This window comes from Diplotaxodon limnothrissa, linkage group LG4 (assembly GCF_057381915.1).
Source record: "Diplotaxodon limnothrissa isolate DT_005_m linkage group LG4, D_limnothrissa_male_GT1.1, whole genome shotgun sequence".
Taxonomy (NCBI): Eukaryota; Metazoa; Chordata; class Actinopteri; order Cichliformes; family Cichlidae; genus Diplotaxodon; species Diplotaxodon limnothrissa.
In genome coordinates this window covers 3,475,029-3,487,103 of record NC_140599.1, presented here as the reverse complement: position 1 = coordinate 3,487,103, position 12,075 = coordinate 3,475,029, and positions in this window count along the sequence as shown.

Sequence of the window (12,075 nt, the reverse complement as noted above, 5' to 3'; positions counted from 1 at the left end):
CCTGGTGTGAAACAGCACACTCGCGGGTCCCTGTATTTATACTCCACCGGAAGTGCTCGTGCAAGATGTGACGTATGTTTCCACCAATCACTGAGCCGGGGCGTCTGTACCAGCTGTGGCTCACAGGATGAAGTTGCATTTTTTTCTCCTCCTGATTCGTAGAAAACTCATCATCCAGTTTAATGTTTAATGTGACCTGCTGGGAGATAGTCACGTGCAATGACAAAGCATTTTCACATTTCATCAGGAAACAAGCAAAATATGTAAATTATATAACGATTAATCTCCAGATACTTGTAGATGTAGACTTCCTGATGCACAGGCAAATGGAACGATATCTAGTCATTTGTTCAATACGTACAGTACTGTGCAAAAGTCTTGAGCCAAACCACATTTATTTTGTTGTCAAGAAGCCAGAATGTCCTGTATTGTTTAAAGCAGTGGTTCCGAAACTAGGGTACGCGTACCCTCGGGGGCACGCAAGTGGCTGTAGGGTGTACACGAGGGTTGAGGTTGGAGTGGCGATCACGAATTTAAAAAGCCTAAATTTGCTTTAATACAGTTTGCTGTGGTTATTAAATGACTATATACCACCCTCTGGTGTTCAGCAAAAACATTGCACTGACAAAATAAATGGGCGTGACTTGCCCGATTGACTGAGGCCTGACAAAGTTGCCTCCAAGCATTCAGTGCAGCGCAGAAATGGACAAATGGTTAACAAGAAGAAGGAAAAAAACACCCTACCACCAAAACACCGGCCACTAAAACCAATCAGCTCATATCTGAAGATGCATTTGCCAGTGACCGCACAGGTGATTGTTCAACAACAATGGTCAGATTGGGGTTCTAGCACAGATGCATCTGTGGTTACTAGCCAAGTGGCTAGCATAGCTGGAGACAGTCGTGGAGAAAGTGATTAAGGGTCTGATGCAGAGCGTCAAAGTGGGAGAAAGCATATCACCTCGGACTGTAACACACCCTCATCAAAGAAGCGCAAATATGATGACAATTATATTTTGCGGGGATTCACGTGTATAAATATTGGTGGATATTACCGGCCACAATGTGTTAATTGTGCAAAAGTATTGTCTAACAACTCAATGAAACCTTCACTATTGTGCAGACATTTAGAGACAAATCATCCCCATTTGAAAAATAAACCAAGAGAATATATTGAGCGACAGCTAAAATCACTTTCAACAAGTAAAACTTGCATTCGAATGCCAAATCCTATGAAGAAAAACAGACTACAAGCATCTTACATGGTCAGTTACAGAGTGGCTAAAACCAACTTGGAGGACCTCGTTCTCCCTGCTGCTTTAGATATGGTAGGGACAATGGAAAAGGCAAAAAAGACGATACAGTCCATTCCATCAGCGCATATTTCACAGAGAATTTTATGCAATACAGCTGAATGAGTCCACGGATGTGGCTGACCTGGCGCATCTCCTAATGTATGTGGGCAACATTTATGAAGGAACTATCAAGGAGGACATGCTGTTCTGTAAACCGCTGGAAGAAAAGACAACTGCCGCTGATATTTTTCAAAAGCTGGACACATTCGTGAACACACATGGACTCGTGTGTGACAGAGGTGTTAGCACTGATGGCGCATGGGCCATGACTGGGACACACGGAGGTGTGGTTTGGCGTGTACAAGCAGTCACGCCAGATGCCTCTTGGGTACACTGCAGCATCCACCGAGAGGTTCTTGCTGCAAAGGGAATTCCTCTCCGTCTGAAACATGTTTCAGCCGAGCCTACTTCGTTATGACCGTCTGACCAGGAGAGCCTAATTGAGATCGCCACAGTTGGATCTCCCTGGTGGATTTCTGCATAGGACTGCGCACTAAACAGCATGCACTGGCTAAGCACGCTATCAAGACTCTGATGCCTTCCGCCAACCACATACTTGTGAGAAAGGGGGTTTTCTGCTTTTAAAAAATGAAAACAAAACACACAGCAAGACTTTGTGTGGAAAACGATTTAAGACTCATCCTTTCCCAAATTGAGCCAAATATTGAAAAGCTGTGTGCGTCTGCCCATCACATTAAATAAAGTTCTGCTTAATGAAAGTTCACATCTGGCCTTTAAGCTCTCGACAAAATGGTGAATTCTAATAAATCTTTTGATACACTGCTAGTATTAAGTAGTAAAGTTTGTGATTAAAATTGGGTCATTACTAAAATATTTTAATAAATTCATTTTGTGGTGAGAAATAATCGACTTTGCAGTATTTAGTTTTATGCATGCGGTATTGCATTGTATTTATAGACACTAATCGTGAGTCATTGGTAGCTGACATGTTTCACGGGGTATGTGGCGGGAAAAAGTTTAGGAACCACTGATTTAAAGTAGTCTTGAGCAATAATTCTCAGGTTTGTAAAGATCTTTTAAACTTTTTATTTTTACTTTTTCCCAGTCATTTTAATCAAGTCCTTGCACCTGACTGTATTTAGGTGAAGATTTGTTTGTTAAGCCACTTATCACTGATCCATAATATACTGAAGCACTAAATTAATAAATAAGCAACTTAACAAAGAACCTATTTTAATTGTAAGTGTGTTTAGGAACTGTCAGCCTGTCAAAAACACTAAGCAAAACAGATGTAATTTGTTCCCATTTTGCATGCTGAGTCAGTGAAAAATGACAAAGATAAAAGCATAAAATATTACTTTTCCACCAACAAAGTGATTCTCAAAGAACTATAGCCTATCCCTTGAATTCGCTTCTGCGACACCATCGCTCGGCATGTCCACCTTCACTTCATCCATAAACCTTCTCTGTGGTCTTCACCTTTCCCCTCCTGCTGGCAGCTCCATAAAAACATATGAATTCAAATTTGAAAAATGTTGGTTCACTGTCAGTATACAAGGAGGATGCGAGGAGAAATGTATAACAATGAATGTCTACAACAAACTGTAAGAGGGAGGCTGTGTCATGGTTTGGAGCTGCGGCTGGTGATGTTTGCAGTCCTGACAAAACTGATGGAATTATGATCACAGAAAAGGGCTGTATGACTTTGAGCTACCGTGCAATACCATCTGGGAAGCATTTTACTTCACCCTCCGTCACAGACGGCGTGTTCAGTGAAGATGGTCACCAGCAGGTTCTAGGTCAATGCATCTCAAGCCCACATCCACTGCCACTGTACTTAAAGGGAGATGTTAAAGACTTTCTTCAGGCATTTGGATCAACTAAATCCATGACAGTCAATCAGGCAGCAGTGCCTGGACTGGAAACAAGCCATCCTTAAAATATAAATACAACATACCAATTTCGTGCATTTGAATGCAAAACAAATGTGTTGTTTGAGCCAGAGACTGCACTTATGGCTGAACAATACATACATTTTATATCAATTATATCAATACTATAACTTGCAGTACAAAGTTATGGGAAGCTTAAACTTTGTTTCAGAATTATTGAATCTGTTTTTATTGTAAGATGATATATATGACATTATAATATGTATATTAAAATTTTAAATTGTGTAACAAATAAATATAGAATTTAAATTTTATTAAATAACACCAGCTACAATTGTGGCAATATTCGTGTTTGTTGTTCAGCAGAAAAATGTCCAGTGTGTTGGCTGATACACTTTTTGATTTTAAAAATAAAAGCTGGAATCATTTAATTGCATTACAACAACTGGTTTTTAATTATTTTTAATCATACCCACATACAATGTTTGTAATGATTTAGCATTGTTGTGTTTGTCATTGCATTTTGTCTTTGTGGACTCTTGAATCTCATCTTGTTGCTGTATTCTTAGAGTGATTTACATTTCCTGGTGTATTTTCTTGTGCTTAGGAGTTTGCTGAGTAGATTGTATTTATTTTAAGTTTAGTTTGTTTTGCGTCTCCCCCTTTCTGTCTCTCATTCTCTCTGTCGCCCTCGTTTTCATCTTCAGTGTCTTTGCGTTTGTCTTTCTAGTCTTATGTCTGTCCCCTCCATGCGTTCCCTTTATCGAGTCAGTCTCGTCTCAGTGTTTGTTTCCACCGTCATCCTGTGTCCGTTCCATCTGTTTCCTGTTTTATTTTGCCTGTCTGTGTCCTGTGTGCATTGTGTTCTGCTTTGCCTCCTCTCTCCTGTCAGTGTGCAATTAGTGTCAGCAGTGGTCCATCCTCTCCTCATCCTGTGTATGTCAGTCTCCCTCTGACTGTTGCTGCATCATCCCGTTTGCTGTATTTCCATGTGGGCCATGTTTCAGTCGTTAATTCCTAGTTGTTTAATTCTAGTGTATAGTTCCTAATTTCTGGTTTTTTGTATGTTTTTACACTTGAGTTTATGTAATCACAACAGTAAAGCTACCTGTTTCTGTCCTTTTGGTTCTGAGTCCTGCGTTTAGGTCCTACCTCTGCCTGCCACACAGCCACAAACATCTCTTAGGTCGAAGGGCAATCAAACATAATGTTACTTAGTTGCATTCAATTTGCATGCAAGCAAACTAGTTACAGTGGGGCAAAAAAGTATTTAGTCAAATTCAAAAATTCAAATTTTATTTGTCACGTACACAGTCATACACAGTACGATATGTAGTGAAATGCTTGGACAACTGCTCGTGACCTAAAGAAAACAAAAAAGGAAAAGGCTATGAATAAGATAGGAAATAAATATGAAAAATTAAAAAGGGTAAATTTAACTAGGAAGGAATAAAATATAAATTAAGGTTAAAAATGAAATAACTGTACAACACAAATTAGAATGAAGGGTAAATTTAACTGGGAAGAATAAGATAAAGATAAATATATAAATTAAAGTTGAAAATAAAATAACTGTACAACAAAATACACAATATAGAACTATATAAGAATGTATGAAGAAATATAAATAAATATATACACAATAACAGCAGCGTGATTTAAGTAATGAAGTGTAAACAAATGTTCAGAATGTCCAGTGTGTGTGTAAGAACCATATGTGTGGGTCAGTACTGTGTGGTGGTGTGATTGAGAGACCGTATCGCCTGCGGGAAGAAGCTCCTCCTCAGTCTCTCTGTGTTGGTCTTCAGGGAGCAGAATCGCTTTCCTGACCTCAACAGAGAGAACAGTCTGTTGTTGGGATGGCTGAGGTCCTTCACGATCTTCCTGGCCTTGGTCCAGCACCGCCTGCTGTAGATTGAGTGCAGGTCAGGTCAGCCACCGATTGTGCAAGTTCCCCCACCTAAAATGATGACAGAGGTCAGTAATTTGCACCAGAGGTACACTTCAACTGTGAGAGACAGAATGTGAAAAAAAAAAAAATCCATGAATCCACATGGTAGGATTTGTAAAGAATTTATTCGTAAATCAGGGTGGAAAATAAGTATTTGGTCAATAACAAAAATACAACTCAATACTTTGTAACATAACCTTTGTTGGCAATAACAGAGGTCAAACGTTTACTATAGGTCTTTACCAGTTTTTTGGGGGGTTTTTTTCGGTTTTTTTTGTTTCTTTTTTTTTTTTTTCGGAATAAACATCCTAAACTAATGTGAGTGAAAACTGCTGTCTCAAAAATGTTTTCAACACAGTCACATGCCTGTCTCATTTCTAGTGCTTGGACAGGTTCGCTCATTTTCGCATATCTCGAAAGAATTGTCCAAAATTTAGCAATAACACATGCTGATTATGTCTATCCTCTTTATGCCTTCATAACAGTCTGCTTGAGCCAGCACCAGAACTTTTGAGATTTGATACTGAAAAAATTAGAATAGCCGTGCATCCATGTTCGGCCTTACAATGGCTGTGTTGCATCTGACCGAGTTTGCATGCACTGACTTCACTCCATTGCTGTGCATTGTTGGAGGTTTGGAAGAATACCGCATCTAAAGCAGGCTTGACGGTTTAATTCCTCTGACTCTAAAAGTGTTATTAAAAGACAAGTGTAACAATGTTGGTCAAGAATTATCTTAAGGCCAACAAGAATTGATTGTGGTCTTTGGGTTCAGCCTGTCACCAGAACACTGGAGACAAATCCGTCTCGATGCATATTTTATCAGGCAGCAAGACAAACCACACTCAAAATCAAAATCAAATGGACCACTTTCTGCTAGAACAATATTTCTCTTCTTGGGAAAGACTCCAAAGGCAGGAAAAAAAATATAAAGGTTTTCAGGCTTCTTAGCCTTGGTCTTTACCAGGTTTGCACACACAGTAGCTGGTATTTTGGCCCATTCCTCCATGCAGATCTTCTCGAGAGCAGTGATGTTTTGGGGCTGTCGCCGAGCAACATGGACTTTCAACTCCCGCCACAGATTTTCTATGGGGTTGAGGTCTGGAGACTGGCTAGGCCACTCCAGGACTTTCAAATGCTTCTTACGGAGCCACTCCTTTGTTGCCCGGGCGGTGTGTTTTGGATCATTGTCATGTTGGAAGACCCAGCCTCGTTTCATCTTCAAAGTTCTCACTGATGGAAGGAGGTTTTGGCTCAAAATCTCACGATACATGGCCCCATTCATTCTGTCCTTAACACGGATCAGTCGTCCTGTCCCCTTGGCAGAAAAACAGCCCCATAGCATGATGTTTCCACCCCCATGCTTCACAGTAGGTATGGTGTTCTTGGGATGCAACTCAGTATTCTTCGTCCTCCAAACACGACGAGTTGAGTTTATACCAAAAAGTTCTACTTTGGTTTCATCTGACCACATGACATTCTCCCAATCCTCTGCTGTATCATCCATGTGCTCTCTGGCAAACTTCAGACGGGCCTGGACATGCACTGGCTTCAGCAGCGGAACACGTCTGGCACTGCGGGATTTGATTCCCTGCCGTTGTAGTGTGTTACTGATGGTGACCTTTGTTACTTTGGTCCCAGCTCTCTGCAGGTCATTCACCAGGTCCCCCCGTGTGGTTCTGGGATCTTTGCTCACCGTTCTCATGATCATTTTGACCCCACGGGATGAGATCTTGCGTGGAGCCCCAGATCGAGGGAGATTATCAGTGGTCTTGTATGTCTTCCATTTTCTGATGATTGCTCCCACAGTTGATTTTTTCACACCAAGCTGCTTGCCTATTGTAGATTCACTCTTCCCAGTCTGGTGCAGGTCTACAATCCTGTTCCTGGTGTCCTTCGAAAGCTCTTTGGTCTTGGCCATGGCGGAGTTTGGAGTCTGACTGTTTGAGGCTGTGGACAGGTGTCTTTTATACAGATGATGAGTTCAAACAGGTGCCATTCATACAGGTAACGAGTGGGGGACAGAAAAGCTTCTTACAGAAGACGTTACAGGTCTGTGAGAGCCAGAGATTTTCCTTGTTTGAGGTGACCAAATACTTATTTTCCACCCTAATTTACGAATAAATTCTTTACAAATCCTACCATGTGGATTCATGGATTTTTTTTTCACATTCTGTCTCTCACAGTTGAAGTGTACCTCTGGTGCAAATTACTGACCTCTGTCATCATTTTAAGTGGGGGAACTTGCACAATCGGTGGCTGACTAAATACTTTTTTGCCCCACTGTATTTTTAGTACTATCGTAGTACTATATACACATAATGAAGACGTTGCTTTAACTTAGTAAACATTATAATTTTCTGACAACAGTAAAATTATTTTTTATGTTTTACTAAATTAATCAGAAGTATAAAGAAATATAAGATTAATGGTAACATTTATCGCAAATCACGAATGAGATTTAGTGAAATATCTACATAAGTGCACTGTTATGTGGTAAAGTTTCACAGGATTATTTGCAGATAGTTATGAATCCAGGATAAACACTGTGGGCTCCAGGAGACGGGGCAGAGGTACTGCAGGCTGTCTGAAGGCACACTCACACACTGTCACAGAAGATTGCAGGGATCCAAACAAGCTGACTCCAAACTTTTACATGTGTACGTGTGTCTGTAACTGATCAGGATTTTTAGTTGTGTCTATCATCAAAAACTGAGTTGAAGTGTTTTAACTCTGATGGCAAACTCTCCCTAACACGTCCACTTCATGCATGCTTCCTGATCTGTCACGCTCATCAGTGGCTCATGGATGTCTGTACTTGACCACAGAGGCAGAGCATCATTCAACCTGCCAGCTGCCTATCTAGGGAGCATTTCAAGGATGACAGACTTCACTTTCTCTGCAGCAAGACAGCTCATAACGTTTTAACAGTGTCTCCCTGTCCTCATACTTCTATATCATCTTCTATAATAGAGAACTATCATTGCAATCTACACTACAGCTCAGAAGTTTGAAGTCCATTAGAAACGTCTTATTTTGAAAAAATACTAAAATTCTTTTTCATATTTTGCAAATTTGTCAGAAATATAAAGAAATTAAAAGAAATGTCAATGATTAAAACTCACATTGATCACTAATTATGATTGATGTTTGCACATTTGTATAACAACAATTACAATTATTTAATTATCAGTTAAACCCACGGATTAACTTTCAGTTCTTACAGTAAGAATCCTCCAACAACCTTTGAAAGAAACATGTTTTTGTCTTTCTTCAATTTTGAGACCAACTGAACCCACAAACCTGAAGCTCCAGACCCCAAACTAACCAAATGTAATGTTTCCTTAATCAGCACAGTCATTTTAGCTCTTGGTGTGTGATGTCTACTCACAGTTTTGGTGCTTGCTTCTTCGACTTGATCCACGATCGTCTCCACAGCATCTCTCTGCTGTTTCCTCTCTCCTCATGCTTCTCTTCATGCGTCCTGTCCTCAGATATAATCCAACCAGCTGCCTCCTTGTTTCCAGCTTGACTTGTTTAGCAGAATTTCCAGTTAAGATAAATCCAGAAAAGTTGTCCTGCTTCAAAAGCTCCGCCAGCTGCCTGTCTTGTTGTCCTCCTCTTCTTTTGCATTTTTGTATTTGTATTTTTTGGACTTCATGTTGCCATGACAACATATCACAGAGCATTATGGTAGATTAAATCAGGGGCTTCTGTCCTCCTGCAGAACTGTTGGTGATGTCGTGGGGATTTAAAGTTGTGTTCGTGAGGTTTATCTTTAAACTCACTGATCCTGCAAGAGCAGGAATTAAACTACAAACCTTCATAGTCCCCATCAGTACTGTTCATTCTGCTCTGCAGCAGTGGTCACAGGGGCAGCTTTGAGTAGTTTAAGCACGTTTTTATGACATGTTTATGAACAGCTGTCTGCTCTGATGTTTACTGGGTCCTTGAACGTGTCATGTTGACGTCCTGGAGTAACACAAACACACAAACCTGTTTTATTCTGAACCACATTTATGTTTTCACTTTGTAGTTCTAAGAGCTGATTCCTGTGTTGTAGTCCAGATAGAAGAGGAACACTGGAGCCTTTGCATGGTTTAGTCTGGGGTCAATGTTTTATGTAGCAGCTCCACCTACAGTTCAAACAGAGGAATTGCAGATAAAGCGTCAGGCACCCATCCATGCTCACTGATCTGTGTCCTTTTGATGCTTTTACTTTGACATCTCATAAGAAATAACAAGAAAAATCTCAAACAAATCCACTGAAACTGATCATGAGCTACAGTGTAAAACAGACTGTTAGTGTTCTAGACTGCAGTGGTTCCTATCTCGAACTTTACGGTCAGCTCATGATCAGTAGTTACTTTAATTTCCTGTTATCAAATGAAAGAGAAGGCCAACTGCTAAACAGCTGAACAAATAATATAAATCAGTTGTTTTAATTCAGATTGGTAACAGCATAAACTGCTTTCCAAAAACAACGTTTTCATATAGGTAAATGCTGCAACGCAAAGATCCTCTGTATGTCTGGAAATACATACATTAAATGCATTTAAAGGATTTTCTTTCATTTTATTTCTTGAATTGGAATTTTAATCGCCAATAATAATTACACATTTAAGGAGGTTGATACAATACTGAACAAATATTCAAGAGGAAAGACTCTCTCTCTCTCTCTGTCGGCAGGTCCCAGTTCATACCTATATTGTTGTTGTTGTTGGGGTTTCTCTGTAAATGATCAGGTACAGACACATGACTGAAAATGAATGTAAAAAGTAAGTTCAAAGAAACGTTTTAGTAAGTCTTCCAAAAAGCCTGACGGCCTATTGCTCAAGACCCAAAACAAAAAGAAAGTCAAGTGGCCAACTAGGAACTGAATGGGACACACTGCTTCTTTATGTTGGCGGTGGCTGTAGCTCAGGTGGCAGAGCAGGTCAGCCACTAATCAGAAGGTCGGTGGTTCGATCTCCAAATATCCTTGGGCAAGATACCCATGTTTGCCTACTGGTGGTGGTCAGAGGGCCCGATGGCGCCAGTGTCCGGCAGCCTCGCCTCTGTCAGTGCGCCCCAGGGCAGCTGTGGCTACAATGTAGCTGCCATCACCAGTGTGTGAATGTGTGGATGACTGAATGTAGTGTAAAGTGCTTTGAGGTCCTTAGGGACTGAGTAAAGCGCTATACAAATGCAGACCATTTATGTTGCACTTTAAGAAGCTTTATAAAATCAAGCAGCTTGAAAAAGGTTATAATTCAAACAAATACATATTTCTAATGGTGGTATGAAAATAGGGGACAGATGTTACTTTTAATCAAAGACAGATCCATATTGTTAAGTGATCAGTTTAGCTTTGTCAGGTCACAATATGCTCAGGGAGAACGAAACATGAGTAGAAGACATCACCATTTTGAAGGGTAATAGTTTTTTAAAGAATTGCTCTGAGTAAATCTGTGCTATTGTAATTTGAAGTAAAGAAATCATTCTACATTTTATTTTGCTTTATTTAATTGTTTCATAGACACAACAGCCTTCTTCCATATTTCTTTATACACAGTTGTTCCTGCAAAAGATGGAAGTTGTACAAGCCTTTTACAGCTCCCAACATTTCTGTTTCTTTGACTGTATTGCAACTGTAGGACAGAGTCTCTTCAGGAGTCTTTTCTGCTGGAGAACAGATGCCACACCTTAAATCCACAGTGTTAAGAGAAAGCATGGAACTCATTCATTTCTAAGCCCTGATTACAGCCCTGAAATACAAATTCAACACCTTGAATCAACTTCAGATGTCTACATCATGTATCAACAACTAACAAGGAGACAGGCCTCACCTGGCCATGAAATATACTTTGTAAACTGTCAAATTATATGTTAACCTCTAAAAACGGGAGACCATGTATATAAGCTCTTTGCATGATCTTACACTGGGGCAGTGAGTTTATAGCAAATCCTTTTAAAATGCATCGACTGACAAAGTAGCCTCCCTGCACATATATAACAGGAATTGTGAAAATGGACATGGCTGTAATTCCTTTGATGCACACGCTTCTTGGGGCCTTGGATGTCTAAGATTGTGAGTCCAGTTCCAAAAAGTTCAGTGTTTTCATTGAATGACCTGTGCGGGTTTTCCTACATCTTGCAGTGCAGTAATACTTGAGGAGACTAAAAGTGAAATAATAAAAACGAAACCTTTTGAAACAGTAAAACATTAAACAGAAACAAACCTACTCTGTACACTACCCGAAACTAAAACAAAAAGTCAAACTAAAATTGAAAGAAAATTAAAACGAATTAGAAAATACAAAACTGCAACAAGTCATCGCAAGTTTCCTATCGCCGTCCCACCCTTTACCCACAGTCTCACCCTGCTTTTGTCTTTGTTTGTCAAACAAGTGCACTGCTGTCGTACCTGTAGTTCATAGCAGGGATGCAAAGTGTGAGAGGGGCTGTATAAACAAGATTTTGGAATAACTTAAAATAAATAAAAAGGTGTAGATTTAGATTACTAGATGATGAACCACTTCTGGCATCTGTGTCTCCTCGTGAGGTATAACTACAACACTGACCCCTATTCACGATTCCGTGGAATTACACGTGAGCCGACGCGTGAATTTTACAGTACACTCACCTCTTCCTTATTTAGGTACCAGAGACGAAGCAGCAACAAAATAATTGCCTTTAAATTCTGATTAACAGCGAAATAATATTCCATTTTCTGTCACCTCATCATATTTGCTCTCCCCTCAGCCCATCATCGCGTCCATATGGCATCAGATGCAGCAATGGCGCAAAGAAGAATGTACTCAACATTTTCACTTTTGAGAGGAGAAGAAGACAAAGGGGAAATGGCGCCATTTACTGTTGAAAGTTACCGAACTTCTTAGTCAAGACTAAGATGGATCTTTAAGAGCTGCGAGCA